At 39.8% G+C, this 18,542-nt stretch overlaps 1 long non-coding RNA gene across 1 annotated transcript in view; it reads right to left on the bottom strand.

The window, feature by feature from the left end:
* The window catches only part of LOC141584129 (uncharacterized), a 49,151-nt gene extending 41,106 nt beyond the window's left edge, over positions 1 to 8,045 (bottom strand). The window contains exons 1-2 of the long non-coding RNA XR_012517076.1: positions 7,368 to 8,045; positions 5,038 to 5,147 (exon numbers count right to left, since the gene is read on the bottom strand). This is a non-coding gene — a long non-coding RNA (uncharacterized LOC141584129). The remainder of the gene's footprint in view (positions 1 to 5,037; positions 5,148 to 7,367) is intronic.
* Between the last annotated feature and the right edge of the window lie 10,497 nt (positions 8,046 to 18,542).

The following is an 18,542-nucleotide window of genomic DNA, read 5'->3' as shown; positions in this document are numbered from 1 at the left end:
GCTTATGTATATGACTATACTGATCTTCCATTAAACAGGGCATCTTACCCACCCTGCAGTGCTAAGCATGTGTCAGATTGGAAACTAAGTGCCATTTAAAAGAAAATCTCTTTCAGTATTCAAAAACAAACAAACAAACAAACAAACAAACAAAAAAACTAAGAAATAGAAAATTACATCACACCGAGCCACAGCCCTTCCTCAGATACCCTTTTGCTTCTCAGTCTTAGGAGTTATCCAGGTCTCTAGCCTCACTCTTCATTGCCCTGACTTGTGCCTGAGATGTTTTTAGTCCTTCAGCCAGTTCAAATCAGGAATGAGGTGCATTTGAGCTCGACTTCTACTCTGCCAAGCAGATAATCCCCTAATGACTGGTCAACATTTTCATCCCAGAGAGTCCAACTGACCTTTCGGTAGCAGAGGTTGCTTTAGGTTTGTGCAAAATAACTTCAAAGACAAGTAAATTCCCACTTTGGGGGCGTCACCATCATCCCTTTCATTGCCTGCATTTCCTAGCATTTCTTTTTCCAGTGTGGACATTGCAAAACTTTGATTCTTCAAAGTGGTTATTTAGTTCCTAAAACATTTAGAGTTGGGGCAAAATTTGCATAATTCTATTAAAAGGCTTATACCTCAGCTTTGAAAAATATTTGAGAAAATGTGATTTGTGGGGGAAGGAAGTCTTATCTTTTGGCCCAGAAGGTGTTTCACTGAACTAAACTTGTTAATGTTAGGATTGCCTGTTAAGCACCAAAAAGTAAAAAATCAAGGTTAAAAGGGTTTCTTTTATCTCTGCTTCAAGTCTGCAGTGGTTCGAAGCTTAAGATAGAGAACGACATTAGGGGTTTTTTTTTTTTTTTTTTTTTTTTTTCACTGTATTGCAAACTTGGAACCTGGCGTCATGGCACAGTGATGGGAAACACAGGTGCATTTCTGTAGATTTTTAAAATAAGATGCACTGGCTCTTTTCAGTTGAGATCAGTCCATTTGATGTTGTTACAGAACTTGAGACGATCTGCTGTAGATCAAATGTGAGATTCTGTCATCATACCTATTTTTGTTGTACGATGCTGCTGTCACTCGTAGGTTGACAACCAGTCTGACATACATTTTTTCTTCCTTCCTTTTTCTTTCTTTCTTTCTTTTTCTTCTTTCTTTCTTTCCTTCCTTTCTTTCTTTCCTTCTTTTTCTTTCTTTCTTTCTTTCTTTCTCTTTTACTTTCTTTTTTCCTCCCTCCCTTCTTCCTTTCCTTCCTTCCTTCTTTTTCTCTCCTTTCTTTCTTTCACGGGGTCTTACTCTGTCACCCAAGTCGGAATAAAGTGATGTGATCATGGCTCACTGCAGCCTCGAACTCCTGGGCTCAAGCAATCCTCCTGCCTTAGCCTTCTGGGTAGTTGGGACTATAGGTGCATGCCACCACACCCGGCTAATTTAAAAAAAAGTTTTAGAGACAGGGCCTCCCTATGTTACCCAGGTTGGTCTCAAACTCCAGGTCTCAAGTGAGGCTCCCACCTTGGCCCCTTGCAAAGTGCTGGGATTACAAGTGGAAGCCACTGAGCCTGGCCTTGGCATACATTTCCTATACTCTCAGTACATTTTCTATACTCAGCACATTTTCTGTACTCAAGTGTGAGGAACCAAACACCTTCAACAATGTAAATGGTCCAGAACTGATTGCAATTCAAATGCCTCCTGAAGGAAGCATAGGTCTCCCTTAAACCACCTGTTGCTCCAAGAGCTGAGGACTGTGTGTCCAGATGATGGCATGTTGTCAGGAAAGTGTGTGAAGGCGACTACTTCTACCCTGCTAGAGTGCACAGAGCCACCATTCCAGAGCTGCCCACAGCCTTAAGCCCATCCACCTCTATCAGGACCTTTGTCTCATTCAGAACTTTCTGAAGTCTCATGCAGGACCTGCCCTGATGTGTGTCTTCATTTTCATTTGCTATTCACCAGAATTGTTGCCAAGACCAGAATAAGACTTTTAGAGTCCCTGAGCTCCTCCATACATAAATGCAAATACCATTTAATTTTTAAGCTAACATGAAGTCCATAAGTATGCTGATAGCAGAATGGCTTTTCTTTCTAGATGATTTATTGATTATAAAAGTCTGGATGAATTTACTAAAGGGAAGATTTTCTGAGGTATGCTTATTTATTTATCTATGCCTCTAGGATAATCTAGCAGTGACTGTAGACAGCATCTAGTGGCAATTTCCCCCCGACAATATTTTCTGCCCACTGGCATAGCAAGATGTGACTTTACTGGGCCCTAGCTGTATTTCATAGTTAATTTAAAGCCTTCTACACATGGCCATGTAATTCTTCTTATGCAACTGGTTTTAGATTGCAGTTTCTTTTACTGACAAATAACCTTCCTTACCATGTTTTTCATCCGTCTTGCCACCTGATTCAAATACATTAAGTCAACCTTTGTTCAGAGAAATAAGATCTAGGAAAACTTTTCAAAAAGTTTTTTAAAACATTTTAAAAAGGTAATGTATGTTTATCTAGGAATTGCTCTGGGAAAATATATATATGCCTGACTCTCCATGCATAAATGTATATCTAGTGCAGTGATATACATGTGTATTACAAGTGAAATGCATATGTTGAAGATTATTTGGACAGAAGTGGACTTGATTAACTAGAGTTGCCTTTTTTGGATTTATGCCTCAGGATTGTGTTCTTATTATGTAATACACAAGCAAAGTTATGTTACTGTACCTCGATGCAGGGCAAAAATTTATGATGTTCTGCCAAAATTGCCACCTGAGGACACAGAGAACAAAGAAACAAAAAGCCCTAATCAGATTAGAGCTTAATGAACCAGTCTCAAGCCTGTTGGGAACTCACCAAATACCAAGTCATTCTAATGAATAAACAGTGGAACAAAAACTTGGAGAACAAAACGTTTTCTTAATTATTTGCATTCTTTTGGCAGCTGTAATTACAGGATATTTTCCATTGTCTGTTACCGCTTGCCCCTGATGTTTTTAAGATGTGGTTTGTTCTCTCTCGCCATATAATTATGATGATCACTAAAATGAGCAAAATTTTCTTCTGCAATATATACAGGATAATAGATACATGTTTTCACTTAACTAGAACTTGTAGATGAGTGGCAGTTTCAGGTTAATTTTTGTGTAATTTAGTATAGCCATTCATTTAAAGCATACCAAACACACAAGATATCATAGTATACATTATATAGTTGGAATTAAAAAATCAGTAATTTTTGTAGTTAACATAGTGATGTATTTACCCTTTCTTCCAAGATATGAATTTTTAAGATAACATTTCTTTCCTGATGACTACAAAACAATACATGCTTATTTTAGGAGAGTGGGAAAAGCCTGCAATCTAGAGATAGCCACCATTAATTAGGTACATGAATCCTACTTCTAGCCTTTTTTTCCTACACGTTTTATTTAAGAAAATTGCATATTATAATAGTTTTTAAATTTTAAAAACATATGCATACATTGTAAGCAAGTTTTCTTCTCAGTTACTATTTTTCCATATTATTTATTTATTTATTTATTTATCTATCTATCTATTTATTTTGGAGACAGGATCACACTCTGTTGCCCAGGCTGGAGTGAAATGGTGAGATCATGGCTTACTACAGCCCTGACCTCCCAGGCTCAAAAAATCCTGCCACCTCAGCCACATCAGTAGCTAAGACTAAAAGTGTGCATCACCGTGCCCAGCTAACTTGTTTTATTTTTTGTAAAGTTGGAGTTTCTTTGTGTTACCAGGGCTAGTCTTGAATTCTTGGGCTTAAGAAATCCTCAACTGGGCATGGTGGCTCATGCCTGTAATTCCAGCACTTTGGGAGGCTGAGTCAGGAGGATGACTTAAGATCAGGAGTTCAAGACCAGCCTGGCTAACATGGTGAAACTCTGTCTTTCCTAAAAATAAAAAAATTAACCAGATATGGTGGCACATGCCTACAATCCCAGCTATTTGAAAGGCTGAGGCAGAAGAATCACTTGAACATGGGAGGCAGAAGTTGCAATGAGCTGAGATCATGCCATTGGACTCCAGACTGGGCAGATCACCTAAGGTCAGGAGTTTGAGACCAGCCTGGCCAACATGGCAAAACCCCATCTCTACTAAAAATAAAAAAATTAGCTGGGCATGGTGGTGCATACCTGTAATCCCAGCTATTTGCGTGGCTGTGACAGGAGAATCACTTGAACCCAGGAGGCGGAGGCTGCAGTGAGCTGAGATTGTGCCACTGCATTCCAGCCTAGACAACAGAGTTTGACTCTGTCTCAAAAAAAGAAAAAAAGGAAAAAAAAAGAAATCCTCCAATTTCAGCTTTCCCAAGTGTAGGCATGAGCCACTGCTTCCAGCGTGCTTCATGTCTTTAAATGGCTGCATAGTATTTTGACATGTATATGCTAAAATTCAGAAATGATTTTTAGACTAGATGAAGTTCTAGTAGTATATCTAGCTTAAGATCTTAGCTTCTGGTGGCAGACTGACTCGGGCTGCAGTTTCTTAATTACCCAGAACGCTTACTTTTATTGATTTGAATACCTTCAGATGGCCAAGCCCTTTTCCGTTTGCTCTGTTCTTAAGTGCAGAGCCTCACATCACCCATGGTTTTAGCGCTACCTATTCCATGCATTTTGTCTTCACGTCGGCATCTGCCACCTTTGGTATCAGATGAACCAGAGATAAGGGAAATGGTAGAGGATTTAAATATGACTGAAAATGTCTTTCCTGGAAGGCCAATCCCAGTTTAAGTGGGAGCTACTTTTTCTTTCACTAATGAGCTGTTTCGTCCCTTGTAACTAGCATTGTTTTGTCTTCGTGATGTCCAGCGGGTGTATATATGCTATTTGGAAAGAAAAGAGAACAAGAAATTAGGAAAGTGGGTCGTGATGAGTCGGCTTAGTTATCTTGGCAGCACTTTAACCAGAAATCGGCGTTTTGTTTGGTCCTGGTTAGGGTAGGCCATGCTGTAGTAACAAATCAACTCTGAAATCTCTGTGGCTCAGCTAAAAAAGTTTATTTATTGCTCACCCAGGAACAGACGGAGGCTGGCAGGGATTCGCCTTCATCCAGCAATTCAGCAATGCAGGCTCCTCCACTTGCTGTAGTGCCATATCAATATGTAGCTTCCCAGGTCGTTGCTAGAGGGGAAGAGAAGGATGGAGAGTTGCACCAGCTCTTAACTGCCTGAACCCAGAGATGACACATGTCTCTTCTGCTGCCAATCCCTGGGCCAGAACTAGTAAAGTGGGGTGCTGAAAAATGTCGGGAGTGCATGAATATTTGGAGAGCGCTGTCTCTGCCACCTTATTTCATATCAAACCATAGAAACAAAATTGGTAACTCTTCTTAGTAAACGGAAACAGAGTATCGAAAGGATTATAAGGACCAGATCATCTGGAATGACCAATGAGTCCATTAAGCCAGGAGAATTAGAACAGTCTGAGGAATCATAATGGTCAGAATGGTAAGAAACTGACTGAAGGACTTACTGGATGAAACTAACCAGATAGAGTGAGACTGGAGAGAAGGGGTGGCCCAGGAAGTCATAACCTCATGTTCCTGACTTGGACTTTCTGTAAGTGTGATTCTCAACCTGGTTACTCAACAGAATCATACAAAAAACTTTAGGAAAGGTAGTGTTTGGGCCTCACCTGAGGCCTATTGAATCAAAATCTCCTGAAGAATGTAATATTCGTATCTTATATTTTAAAAGCCCTTCCTCATTATTCTGATGCAGCCACTGGTCTGTAGGCCAGGGTTTGAAAAGCATCAGAGGACAAGGAGGTAGAAGGTGTCCTTAGGATGCGATACTAATGAGAAACTGAACCTTAGAAAGGTTTTGGAAAGGTTCACACCAGTGGTCCTATGGTTGGGTGATGGTTAACATCACAAAGAGAAGTAAATCCCAGACCTGCCTCATGGTACCCTGAGTCGAACTACCTCAACCATCCGTCTGGTCAGATACCTAGATGTGGAGACCGTATCTCACAGTCCTGTCAGGCAGGAGTGGTCCAGACACCTTGGTTATCAGCTGTCTCTTGCTCAGGAAATTACTACGTACCAACACTGCTATATATGCAGAAGGTCTGAAAAATGAATGCAGATTAATTTCCAGTTCTACATAGAGCACATCTGTAAAATATGACCTTTGGTTAGTGACTAGAGTGTTTATCTACAGTATTGGTTTTTGCATGTGGCTTTCCCTAGACATGTCAAGACACAACAGGACCAAAACCTGTTGTAGTTTTTGGGCCTCACCTGAGGCCTATTGAATCAATCTCCTTGATCATAGGCCATTGCAGCCTCTACCCCCTAGGCTCAAGTGATCCTCCTACCTCAGTCTCCTGAGTAGCGGGGACTCCAGGTGCATGCTACCACATCTAGCTCAGTTTTGGTTTTGATTGCCATTTCACAACTCTGATACAGTGCATTTGTTACTCAGCTACGTAACTTTATATTTGAATACTCATTAATTGACCTTGACGTCACCCCAAGCTTTGCCCTCCACTCTCAATTTGGGATCTAATATTTACCTGCTACTTCAGTTCTTACCACCCTGGCCTACAGACCAGTGGCTGCATCAAAATAATGAGGAAGGGCTTTTAAAATATAAGATATGAATATTATATTCTTCTAAAAAAAAAAAAAAAAAAAAGCTACTGTATTCCAGCCTGGGTGACAAAGTGAGACTCTGCCTTTTTTTTTTTTTTTTTTTTCAGACAGGGTCTTACTCTGTCACCCAGGCTGGAGTTCAGTGGTGCAATCGCAGCTCACTGCAACCTCTGCCTCCCAGGTTCAAGTGATTCTCCTTCCTCAGCCTCTGCAGTAGCTGGGATTATAGACACTCACCACCACACCCAGCTAATTTTTGTATTTTTAGTAGAACTGAGGTTTCACTATGTTGGCCAGGATAGTCTGAAACTCCCAACCTCAAGTGATCCGCCCGCCTCGGCCTCCCAAAGTGCTGGGATTACAGGCATGAGCCAGCCCAACCAGCCAGAGACTCTGTCTTTTAAAATAAAAACAACACATAAAAACTGAGCAAAGACAAATGAATTAGCTGGAGTAATGAACTCCAGCAGGAAACATGAACAACTGACTAAAGTCTAGTGGAAACCCAGCTGGTTTGTAGTTGCTTTTACATCACCAGCACATGCCTTCCTACTCCATAATTGTATAGATGCTGCTTGAAGCACAAGTGACTGTAGAAGGTGCCTCTTAGTCTTACGGTTTTCTCTGAAAGATGATAGCTTTGCTTTATGCAACTGCTCTGTTTGTTATAGTCACAGTCATGCTTCATTCAGATAACAGCAGTGGGTTTTCAGAGTGATTCATCTGTTTTCCTTGTACCTAACTGCCCTCTTATTTGCTTCAAGTCCTGCATGTGTCTGGCTGGGTGAGCTGGAAGAGTAGGGTTTGGGTGATATCTGCTTCTGAGCCATGTTTCAGGACTGTGGATATTTTTAAGCTGAAGGGGAGAAGTCCAATGGAAGGCATGCAGGGAGCTTTTTATCCACTTGAAGGAATAGACTTGCTCTGTATTACTCCGAAGAGACCAGTATTTTGAAATTCCAATAAGGCAGGCTCAAAATGAAACATCCTGGACATCTGAGCTGTCCAACAATGATGCTGGCTTCCTGGGGCATTACTCAGCTACTTGTGTGCCTCGCTGAGTTGTTTTTTTTTTTTTTTTTTTTTTGAGATTAAGTCTTGTTCTATCGCCCAGGCTGGAGGGCAGTGGCATGATCTCAGCTCACTGCAACCTCTACTTTCCAGGTTCGAGAGGTTCTCCTGCCTCAGCCTCCCGAGTAGCTAGGACTATAGGCACTCGCCACCATGCCTGGCCAATTTTTACATTTTCAGTAGAGACAGGGTTTGGCCATGTTGGCCAGGCTGGTCTCGAACTCCCAACCTCAGGTGTTCTGCCTGCCTCATCCTCCCAAAGTGCTGGATTATAGGCTTGAGCCACTGCGCCCCGCTGAGCTCTGAATGTTGAGGCTCCTCAGATTTCAGTTGGGGCCTCTCTTCTCTTTTACAGTGTTTTTCTTTAGCACCTCATCAAGTTCTGTTGTTTTAAATGCCATGTATATGTCCAAATGAACCCATTGCTTTCTCCAGTCAAATCTCCCGTCTTATATATTCAACTACCTCAATGACCTTCCACTTGAATGTTTCACGAGCATCTTGAACTTAACATGGGAAAAATTAAACCCTTGATTTCTTCTTCATCCTGTCCTGCCCCAAAGTCTTATTGTCCTCCAACCTGTCCTAGATTAGTCAATGGCATCAACATCTGTCACTTAACCCCAGACTTCTGCCTCTCTCTGCCTGTCACACTCAAACCACCTCAAGTCAATCACCTCCAGACTTGAACAAGAACACAAGTGTGTCATTCATTGAGTTCCCTCAAACCACTGGCACACGGTCCATTCCTCCTAAGCATTTGACGAATGAATGAATGATGTAGAATGATCATCTGGAAGAAATAATAGTGGCCCTTCTAACTTACTGAGTCTACCATGTGCTAGGTGCTTTAAGTATTCCATTTCTGTTCCTAATGACAACACTTGAAAGTAGGTAGGCAAGTTAGAAAGCTCATGGAACTGAGAGCTTGGTATGGCTTTGCTTTGAAGTTTTATTAGGTGCTTTGTAAGTTTTTTGTTTTGTTTTGTTTGAGGCAGTGTCTCTCTTTGTCACCCAGGCTGGAGTGCGGTGGTGCAATCATAGCTCATTGCAGCCTCAACTTCCTGAGCTCAAGTGATCCTCTTGCCACAGCCTCCTGAGTAGCTGGGACCACAGGCAGAGGGCATTATGTCTGACTAAATTTTAAACTTTTTGTAGAGATGAAGGTCTTGCCATGTTGCTCAGGCTGGTCTTGAATTCCTGGCCTCAGGTGATCCTCCTGCCTTGGCCTCCCAAAGTACTGAGATTATAGGCATGAGCACTGTGCCCAGCATGTATGGGTTTTTGTTGTTGTTGTTGTTGTTGTTTGTTTGTTTTTTATAGCATATGTAGGCATAGTGCTGAGGGCTTTATATGTCTATTATCTCATTTAATCCTTACCAACTACATATAGGGTAGCTTTTATGCACCATTTCATTGATAAGAAAACTGAGGCTAATGCAAAGTAAGCAATTTGACCTAGGTAAAACAGCCAGGAAGTGATGGGACTGATATTTAAGCCCTGGTCTATATGGTTCCTATGGCTATATATTTCCCTGCTATATGAGAGAGCAATCTCTAACAAGGATACCACCAAAGGGATTTCAACATTTTCTGAATTGTTGTAGTAGATGATCTTTTGGTTTCTTCAAATTGGGATTTTTATCGTTATATTGTGCAAAGAGTCTTTTCCTCTACTTCCTTAGATTCACTTCATTAGACATCCCTACCATTTTAAAGAAAATAAAAATAACTTCCCAAATTTCATAGAAAACTTAGAAATGCTCTAAACTCACACACAAATTGCACCCAATGTGACTGTGAAGATCTCCTTTTGGTCAGGCATGGTGGCTCATGTCTGTAATCCTAGCAATCTGGGAGGCTGAGGTGGGCAGATCACTTAAGATCAGGAGTTTGAGATCAGTCTGGCTAACATGGTGAAACCCAGTCTCTACTAAGAATAAAAAAATTAGCCAGGCATCATTATGCACTCTTATAACCCCAGCTACTCAGGAGGCTGAGGCAGGAGAATCGCTTGAACCCAGGTGGCGGAGGTTGCAGTGAGTCTAGATCGTACCACTGCACTCCAGCAACCTGGGTGACAGAGCGAGACTGTGTCAAAAAAAGAAAGACCTCCTCCTTTTTTTTTTTTTTTTTTTTTTTTATGCTTTGGCACAAGTCAAAATAGAATTCCTATATTCTTAATACCTAAACTAAGTTAACCAGCCTGGCAATGGTTCCCAAAGCCATGCCAGCAGATACACAGAGCAAGATGTCACCCCCCGGGGCTGAATCACCACACAGAATACCTAGTGACTTGAGGAGTATTGTTCTCTAAGATACAAATTTACTAAAATCTATTCTAAGTACTTGAATAAAAAAAGATATTATCACAATTAGTGTACCTTTATAAAGAGAAATTTCCTGCCTACCTGTAGATAGCTCCCTGATACCAGAGTTTCATTCCTTATACAATCATGTGGAAATTATTTTTTGCTAACTTCTTTACTCCGACATCATTTTTAAGAAGGAGGTTAATAAAGGTGCCCACGAGACAAACTTCTGCAATAGGAAAAGAGCATTGGGATAGTCAATGAAATAACAGAATTGAAGCAATGGGAAACAATATCTGTAAGCAATTCAAGCTGGGAGTGATAAGCCTACCTGTGAAGCTGAGGTTGAGGAAGAAGCAACAGAAACACTGATTCCTCTCTCTACCTATTGCAAATGGTTTCGGGGCTTGTAAGCATAAATGTTACGTTTCCCTCCAGTGGGCCTGTATGAGGCTCTCATATAATCACTTCAAATTGCTCTTTCTTTCTTATTTTATTGCATTGCATTTTAGGTTTTGGGGAACATGTGAAGAACATGCAAGATTGTTGCATAGGTACACACGTGGCAGTGTGATTTGCTGCCTTCCTCCCCATCACCTATATCTGGCATTTCTCCCCATGCTATCTCTCCCCAACTCCCCACCCCCTTCTGTCCCTCACTTATTTCCCCCCAACAGACCCCAGTGTGTAGTGCTCCCCTCCCTGTGTCCATATGTTCTCATTGTTCAACACCCGCCTATGAGTGAGAACATGTGGTGTTTGATTTTCTGCTCTTGTGTCAGTTTGCTGAGAATGATGGTTTCCAGGTTCAACCAATTCACAAGCCTCCAGCGTTCTGAAATATTTTCAGACATAATTTGTACCTATATAAGGATAGCAAGTACTTTTCCAGTGCCTACCTGGTGCTGCTCTAGGTCAATTTAGGATTTGAATCCAGCGATTCTGGCTCCGTACTGTGCTCTATCCACTACCGAACTGCCTCTTCATGGGAAGCTTTTTTAAAAAGTCCCCCAGTTGGAGGAACTCATCCATCAGCAACTCACATTGGTGCGAAAGTGGAGCAGCAAATCAGATCGGGAAGTGCCATCTCCAACACCAGCAAGGGAGTCACCAGCACCACTCCCTGCCTAGCTGAAACCTTGAAATTTAGAAAGAAATTCACAGGCTTGGCTCATTGCGAGGGTGAAGGGAGGACGGAACGGAGAGTGAGACGTTAGAGCTCTTTTTGAGTTGGGGGAGGGAGGCTGGGAGATGGATGGAATTACAGAAGAGAAATCTTGAGATGGGTAGAGTTCACATGAATGAGAGTTTTAACTTTCTCCTCTTCTAGTTTGGGAAGTGCTCCTAAACTTGTCCCGTTTTCAAAATAGAGATATTTGCTTTGCAGTGCTCACTGGTGATTTTGCTTTGTGGACACGGAGAGGACAGGATGGCCAGGAAGGGGAGACTCATCCCACCCCTTTGTCTCCATGGTTCCCATGCACCTACAGGGTGGACTAAGACGCTGTATCTGGAAGATGTCTGTATCTGGAAGATGTCTCCATCGTGAAAGAAGGGAGGTAAAAGGAAGAGCACAGGCCAGAATGAGATAACATTCTGCCTGCACCTGCAGGTCAGAGCAGCTCTCTGTGAACTTGAATGTGATTGTGAGTCATCTGGGGATCTTGTTAAAATGCAAATTCTGGTTCAGCAGATCTGGGGTAGGGCCTGGAATTCTGCATTTTTAACAAGCTCCCTGGTGAGGCTGATCCTAGGGTCTATGTATAGACCGCACTTTCAGTAGCAAGGAGCTAGAGGACATGCCAGCTGGGAGGCAGAGGGACATTATACACCTGGGATAGGCACATATTTTCATTACTGTTCACTGTATATTCCTGAGAGAAGGGAACATCGGGTGACTGTCCTTCGAAGTCTTTTATCTCCCTGCTGCACAGTTTGAGTCAAGGCAGATAGCACTTTCATCTGGCCCGAGAGGCATCTGTTGGGGGCTCTGGGACAGTTACCTGTACTTTTTGTCAATACTAATGCTGTTCTCCACTTCTGTGAATTGTGGGAAATATGGTCTGTTAAAGGATACTAGAGGCAAAGCTGAAGGACAATGCTAGAACTACTGATTTTTTTTTTTTTTTTTGTCTCATTGCCCAAAAGGTCAGTTTGCTTCCGTAGCTCCAGTTTCCCCAGAGTTACCAGGGGAAAATGGATCAGAGTTTATGAGAGTTTTAACTTTCCCTCTCCTAGCTAGCTTAAGCTCTGGTGAGAGGAATCATTTGTGAATTGCACCTCCTTCAAACATCAGTGAAGGCAGTTATTATTTGGGTTGTCCAAACTGTTTCCATGAGGAATGGAATGGAATTAGGAAACCTAAATTTAGATCAGGTGCAATGAAACAGTCTTCCTGAGACAGAAAAAGTAATTATAGAAAGGCATTTCAAAGAAAAACCTTGCTAATGTTTCTTGGGACTTTCCTCAGGGACAGATTACAGGGAGTGGAACCTGCCTGGATAGCCCATTATTTTTTTTTCTCAAGGCAGTCCCATGACCTGATAGCTACCACAGGGAGCCAAGACAATGTATGCAATCAGGCCATGCGTGGGGCCAAGATAAACTGTGCTAATGCCCTGCCTGTTCTGGATGGCTTAGGGCCTGGCCGTCGCCTCTGTGAGCACAGGCCCCCTGTACCCTGCTCCTCTTCCTGGACAGATGAGTCTCCCACAGTGACCACCCCACAGGACCACAACTAGCAAGACAGAAGCCATGTGTTATTTTACTAAATAACAATATTCTTAGAGAATTCCCTGTATCTTGAGTTTATTTTCCCTTCAAAACATTTTTTTGAACATGGCTCAAAAGTCAAAACTGGCCATGCACAGTGGCTTATGCCTCTAATCCCAAGTTTGGGAGGCCAAGGTAGACGGATTGCCTGAGGTCAGGAGTTGGAGACCAGCCTGGCCAACATGGCAAACCCTGTCTCTACTATTAAAAATACAAAATAGCTGAGTGTGGTGGCACACACCTGTAATCCAAACTATACAGCAGGCTGAGGCAAGAGAATCACTTGAACCCAGGAAGTGGAGGTTGCAGTGAGCTGAGATTGCACCATTGCACTCCAACCTGGCTAACAGAGTGAGACCCTGCCTCGCAAAAAAAAAAAAAAAAAAAAAGAAAGAAAAAAAAGAAAAAAGAAAAGAAAAGTCAAAACTACCTAAGCCAGGCATGGTGGCTCATTCCTGTAATCCTAACACTTTGGGAGGCCGAGGCAGTGAATGATTTGAGGCCAGGAGTTCAAGACAAGCCCGGCCAACATGGCAAAATCCTATCTCTACAAAAAATATGAAAATCAGCTGGGTGTGGTAGCGTGTGCCTGTAGTCCCAGCTACTCGGGAGGCTGAGGCAAGAGAATCACTTGAACCTGGGAGGTGGAGGTTGCAGTGAGCCGAGATCATGCCACTGCACTCCAGCCTGGGCAACAGAGAGAGAGCCTGAAAAGGAAGAAAGAAAAGAAAGAAAAGGAAGGAAGGAAGAAGAATGGAAGGAAGGAAGGGAGGGAGTGAGGGAGGGAGGGAGGAACGAAGGAAGCAAGGAAGGAATCTAATGTTAAAACCACACTAAGAAAACACTTGTCATCTGTTAGACTGGTAAAATCCAGAACTGTGATACACACACGTGGCAAGGCTGTGTAGGAACAGGTCCCCTTATACATTTGCTGGTGGAGAATAAAATGCTACAACATGCCAGGAAGAGAGACTAGCAATAGCTATCAACATTACAGATGCATTTACCCTTTAATCCCCCAACATCATGACTCTGTATCTAGCTGTGAGTTACACCTGCACACATTTAAAAAATAGCGCATGAAAAGGATGTTTCTGGCAGCATTCTTTGCAATAAAAGAGACTGAAAGCTACTCAGGAGTCCAATAACCAGGAGACTGGTTGAATAGAATCTAATACATTCATGTATTGGAATAATCTGCAGCTGTCAAAAAGAGCGAGAAGATGTCTACATATGGACATGGAGAAAGCTCTATGATAGTGAAAAGAAAGGCAAGTGTAGAACAGAAAACGCTACCTTTTGTATAAGAAAGAGAAATACAAGAACATGTATTTATATGTGTGTAACAAAATTGTGTAAAGATAAACAGAAATTCAAATAATAAATGTAGAGTAGGCAAGGGAGGAATTTAGTGGATTCCAGAGAAGGGCGAAATGTCCCAGTGTACCTTCTTAGACAGATTTTTTTTTTTTTTTTGACAGGGTGTCTAAAAACATTTTTTTTTTCAGACAAGGGTGAGCCACTGCGCGCAGCCTGATTACTTATTGTGAGCACAACAGAATATTGTCATACCTTTAAGGGCCATTTGTGAACTTTAGTTTCATGTGTTTTCCCCGTTCCTATTATTGTTGGTTTAAAAAAATCTTGGTTTCTGGCAGCTATTAGACATCGAGGAGATCAGCGTTTGGTTACAAATTGCAATATTGTCATCAGTTTTTCTTTTGTCTTTGGATTTTGTGTGTGCTTTTTTTTTTTTTTTTGGCATGTTTAAGGTTTTAATTTTTATGCATTTGATTTTATCATTATTTTCTCTTTAGGTTTTGGAAGTGGAATCATAGGTAGCTGGATCTTCCCCACTGTAGTTCTATAATAAGATTTACCTATATTTTCTTAAATCCTTGTTTGATTGTATTTTTTCTATTTAAATTTGTGATCCATTTGGTATTTATCATGGCATATGATATGATAGATCCAACATTGTCTTTTACACCATTGTCTTTGTGCAATTTATTAAAGATGCCATCTTCACCAGTGCAATTTCCTACATGTGTTTGTTCCTGATTCTGGAATTTCTACTCTGTCCCACTGGTCTCTCCAATCATCGGCCAATATTAAAGTGTTTTAATCAATAAGGTCTTAGATTAGATGTAATATCCGGAGATTTTCAAGGTTTGTTGGCCATTCTTTCTTGAATTTTGTTAGCTTCATTAAGTAGAATGAACATTGTAATGATGTTGAGTCTTTGTATCAAGAAACATGAGACACATTGTTTCATTTGTTTGTGTACTTTTTTTCCCCTTCAACAGTATTTTAAAGTTTTTCTCAGGCATAGGTGTTGCTCATTTGTTAATATTATTTCTAGGTATTTTACCTTGTTTATTGTGATTATAAACAGCAAAAATATCTGTTTTTTTTTGTATATCATTTGCGAATGTGAAGGATACCTACTTTTTCATATTAATTTAAAACTTGCTACCTTACAAATATTGCAGTTTTATCATTCAATTCTCTTATGTGTTTTAAAAGGCAAATCAAATATTATACCATTTGCAAATATAGTTATATATATATATATATATATATATATATATAAATTTTTATTTTTTCCTGCATTCATTTTTTATTTTGTTCTTTTTAAAAAAAAAAAATATGTGTGTGTGTGTGTGTGTGTGTGTGTGTGTGTGTGTGTGTGTTTTAAGTTCTAGGGTACATATGCAGGATGTGCAGGTTTGTTACATAGATTAAATGTGTGCCATGGTGGTTTGCTGCATTCATGAATCCATCACCTAGGTATTAAGCCGAGCATGCATTAGCTCTTTTCCCTAATGCTCTCCCCCAGCCCCGCCCTCCCCCAAAAGGCCCCAGTAAGTCTTGCTCCCTTCCCTGTGTTCCTTTGTTCTCATTGTTCAGCTCCCACTTATAAGTGAGAACATGTAGTGTTTGCTTTTCTGTTCCTGCATTAGTTTACAGAGGATAATGGCTTCCAGCTTCATCCATGTCCCTGCAAAGGACATGATCTCATTCCTCTTTATGGCTGCGTAGTATTCCATGGTGTATATGTACCACATTTTTTTTTTTAATCCGGGCTATCATTGATGGGAATTTGGGTTGATTCCATATCTTTGCTAATGTGAATAGTGCTGCAGTGAACATACATGTGCATGTATCTTTAGAATAGAATGATTTATATTCCTTCGGGTATATACCCAGTAATGGGATTGCTGGGTCAAATGGCATTTCTGGTTCTAAATCTTCGAGGAATTGCCACACTGCCTTTCATAATCGTAGAACTAATTTACATTCCCACCAACAGTGTGAAAGTGTTCCTATTTCTCTGCAGCATCACCAGAATCTGTTGTTTCTTGACTTTTTAATAATCACCATTCTGATTGGTGTGAGATAGTATCTGATTGTGGTTTTGATTTGCATTTCTCTAATTAGCAGTGATGTTGAGCTATTTTTCATGTATTTCTTAGCCACATATATGTCTTTTTTTGAGAAGTGTCTGTTTATATCCTTAGTCCACTTTTTAATGGGGTTGTTTGTTTTCTTGTAAGTTTGCTTAAGTTCCTTGTAGATTCTGGATGTTAGACCTTTGTCAGATGGATGAAGAGTTAGTTTTTCCTCTTCCTTTTCAGTTCTTACACTACTGATTTTTTTCTGTTATCTAATGGTGTAAGTTAACAACTTCAATGAAACATTAAATACCAGTGGTATAATGGGCATCCTTGTGTTGTTCTGGGCTTTCTATTTATATATCTTTTTCATGTTAGCAAAATACGTATCAAGTTTTATTTTATTGAATTTTAAAAATTAAGAATGGGCATTCTATTGTATCAAATATCTTTTTAATATTTGCAGAAATGATTTGTAAATTTGTGAATTTTCTCTTTAAATCTTCTTAAATGTGACAAATTGTATCAATTGACTTCATGATGCCAAGTATTCTTAGATTTGTGGAGTAAACCCCACTTGATTATGGTGTATTATTTTATTATTATTATCTGAGATAGAGTCTTACTGTGTTGCCCAGGCTATAGTGTAGTGGCATGATCATAGTTCACTGTAACCTTTATCTCAAGCTAGGCTCCTGCCTCAGCTTCCCAAGTAGGTAGGACTACAGTTCCATGCTGTCCTGCCTGGCTAATTTTTTTTTTTTTTTTTTTTTTGGTAGAGATGAGATTTTGCTACATTGCCCAGGCTGACCTCAAGCTCTTGGCCTCAAGCAATCCTCCTGTCTTGGCCTCCCAATGTGCTGGGATTGTAGGCATGACTCATTACACCTGGCCAGGGTATGTTTTTTTTTTTTTTAATTATTTTTATTTTTGAGATGGAGTTTCACTCTTGTTGCCCAGCCTGGAGTGCAGTGGCGCAATCTCAGCTTACCACCATCTCTCACCAGAAATAAAGAGGGACATTTTATAATAATAAATTTATCAACTTACTAGAAAAACATAACAGTTATAACATAAAATGCTAAAAGCCAAAATTAAAGAACAAATGTAGAAAGTGGCAAGCATTTTAGTTTATGTGCCTAATAATGGAACTTAAAAACAAAAATTGCCATTACTAAATTATAATTGGAGACTTTAATGTCATTCTTCCAAAGATAAAAGAATAGCTAGACAAGTTAAATCAGGACCACATAGATCTTTACAAAATTATCAACTGTCTTGATCTACTTGATATTTATGGAATCCTACACCCAACATTTGAAAGAATACAAAAGGCACATTTTTTTTTTTCAAAAGCAGTGTGGTATATTTGCCAAGATGGATGATATATTCAGCCATAAAACAAGTCTCAGTCAAGGATTCTAAAATAATGAAATCATACTGAGTATGCTCTCTGATTATGGTGGGATTAAATTAGAAACAAATAGAAACAAGATATCTAGGAAAGCCCCAAATATCTGAAAATTAATCAATATCCTCCTAAGTAATTAACAAGTTAAAGAAAAAAATTGCAAGAAGAAGTTAGGAAATATTTTGAACTGAGTGATAAAAATGCAACATACCAAAATTTGGGGATGCAGCTAAAACAGTGATTGAGGCAAATCTATAGGTAGATCTTTTTCTTTTTTCTTAGATCTTTTTATTTCCTGAAAAGGTATTAATTTATACATGTAAAATGCATAAATTAAAGAAAAACAAAAAGATCTAAAATCAATGATTTACCTTTCAGCCTTATGACATTACAAAAAGAAACACAAAAATTAAGCCCAAATAAGTAGAAGGGAGAAAATAATAAAGATAGCAGAAATCAATGAAATGGAAATTGGACAAACAACAGAGAAAAAAAAAACTTCTTCTTTTAAAATGTTAATAAAGTTCTTAAAACTTAGCCAAATATGCAAGCCCAAAATTACCAATATCAGAAAAGGGGATATCACTTCAGATTCTACAAACATTAAAAAGATCATAATAGAATGCTATGGATGGCTTTTGCCAACAAATTTGACAATATAGATAAAAGAGACAAATTTCTTAAGAAAAACAGATTACCAAATCAGAACCCCCCCAAAATATAGAACTTAAATATCCTTATATTAATTATAGAAATCCAGTTCAAAATTAAGGACTTTTGCACAGAGATAACTCCAGGCTCAGAGGTCTTCACTGGTGATTTTCAGTAAATATTTAAGGAATAAATAAAACTAGTTTAAAACAAAGTCTTTCAGAAAACGAAGGAAGAGGGAATAATTAATTCATTACACATAGCTAGCATTATCCTGATACTAAAACAAAAGCATCACAAAAAAAGACT

The sequence above is a fragment of the Saimiri boliviensis genome, chromosome 4, assembly GCF_048565385.1.
Source record: "Saimiri boliviensis isolate mSaiBol1 chromosome 4, mSaiBol1.pri, whole genome shotgun sequence".
Taxonomy (NCBI): domain Eukaryota; kingdom Metazoa; phylum Chordata; class Mammalia; order Primates; family Cebidae; genus Saimiri; species Saimiri boliviensis.
Note: the sequence above shows the minus strand (reverse complement) of the source record. Positions and strands in the feature narration are given on the sequence as shown.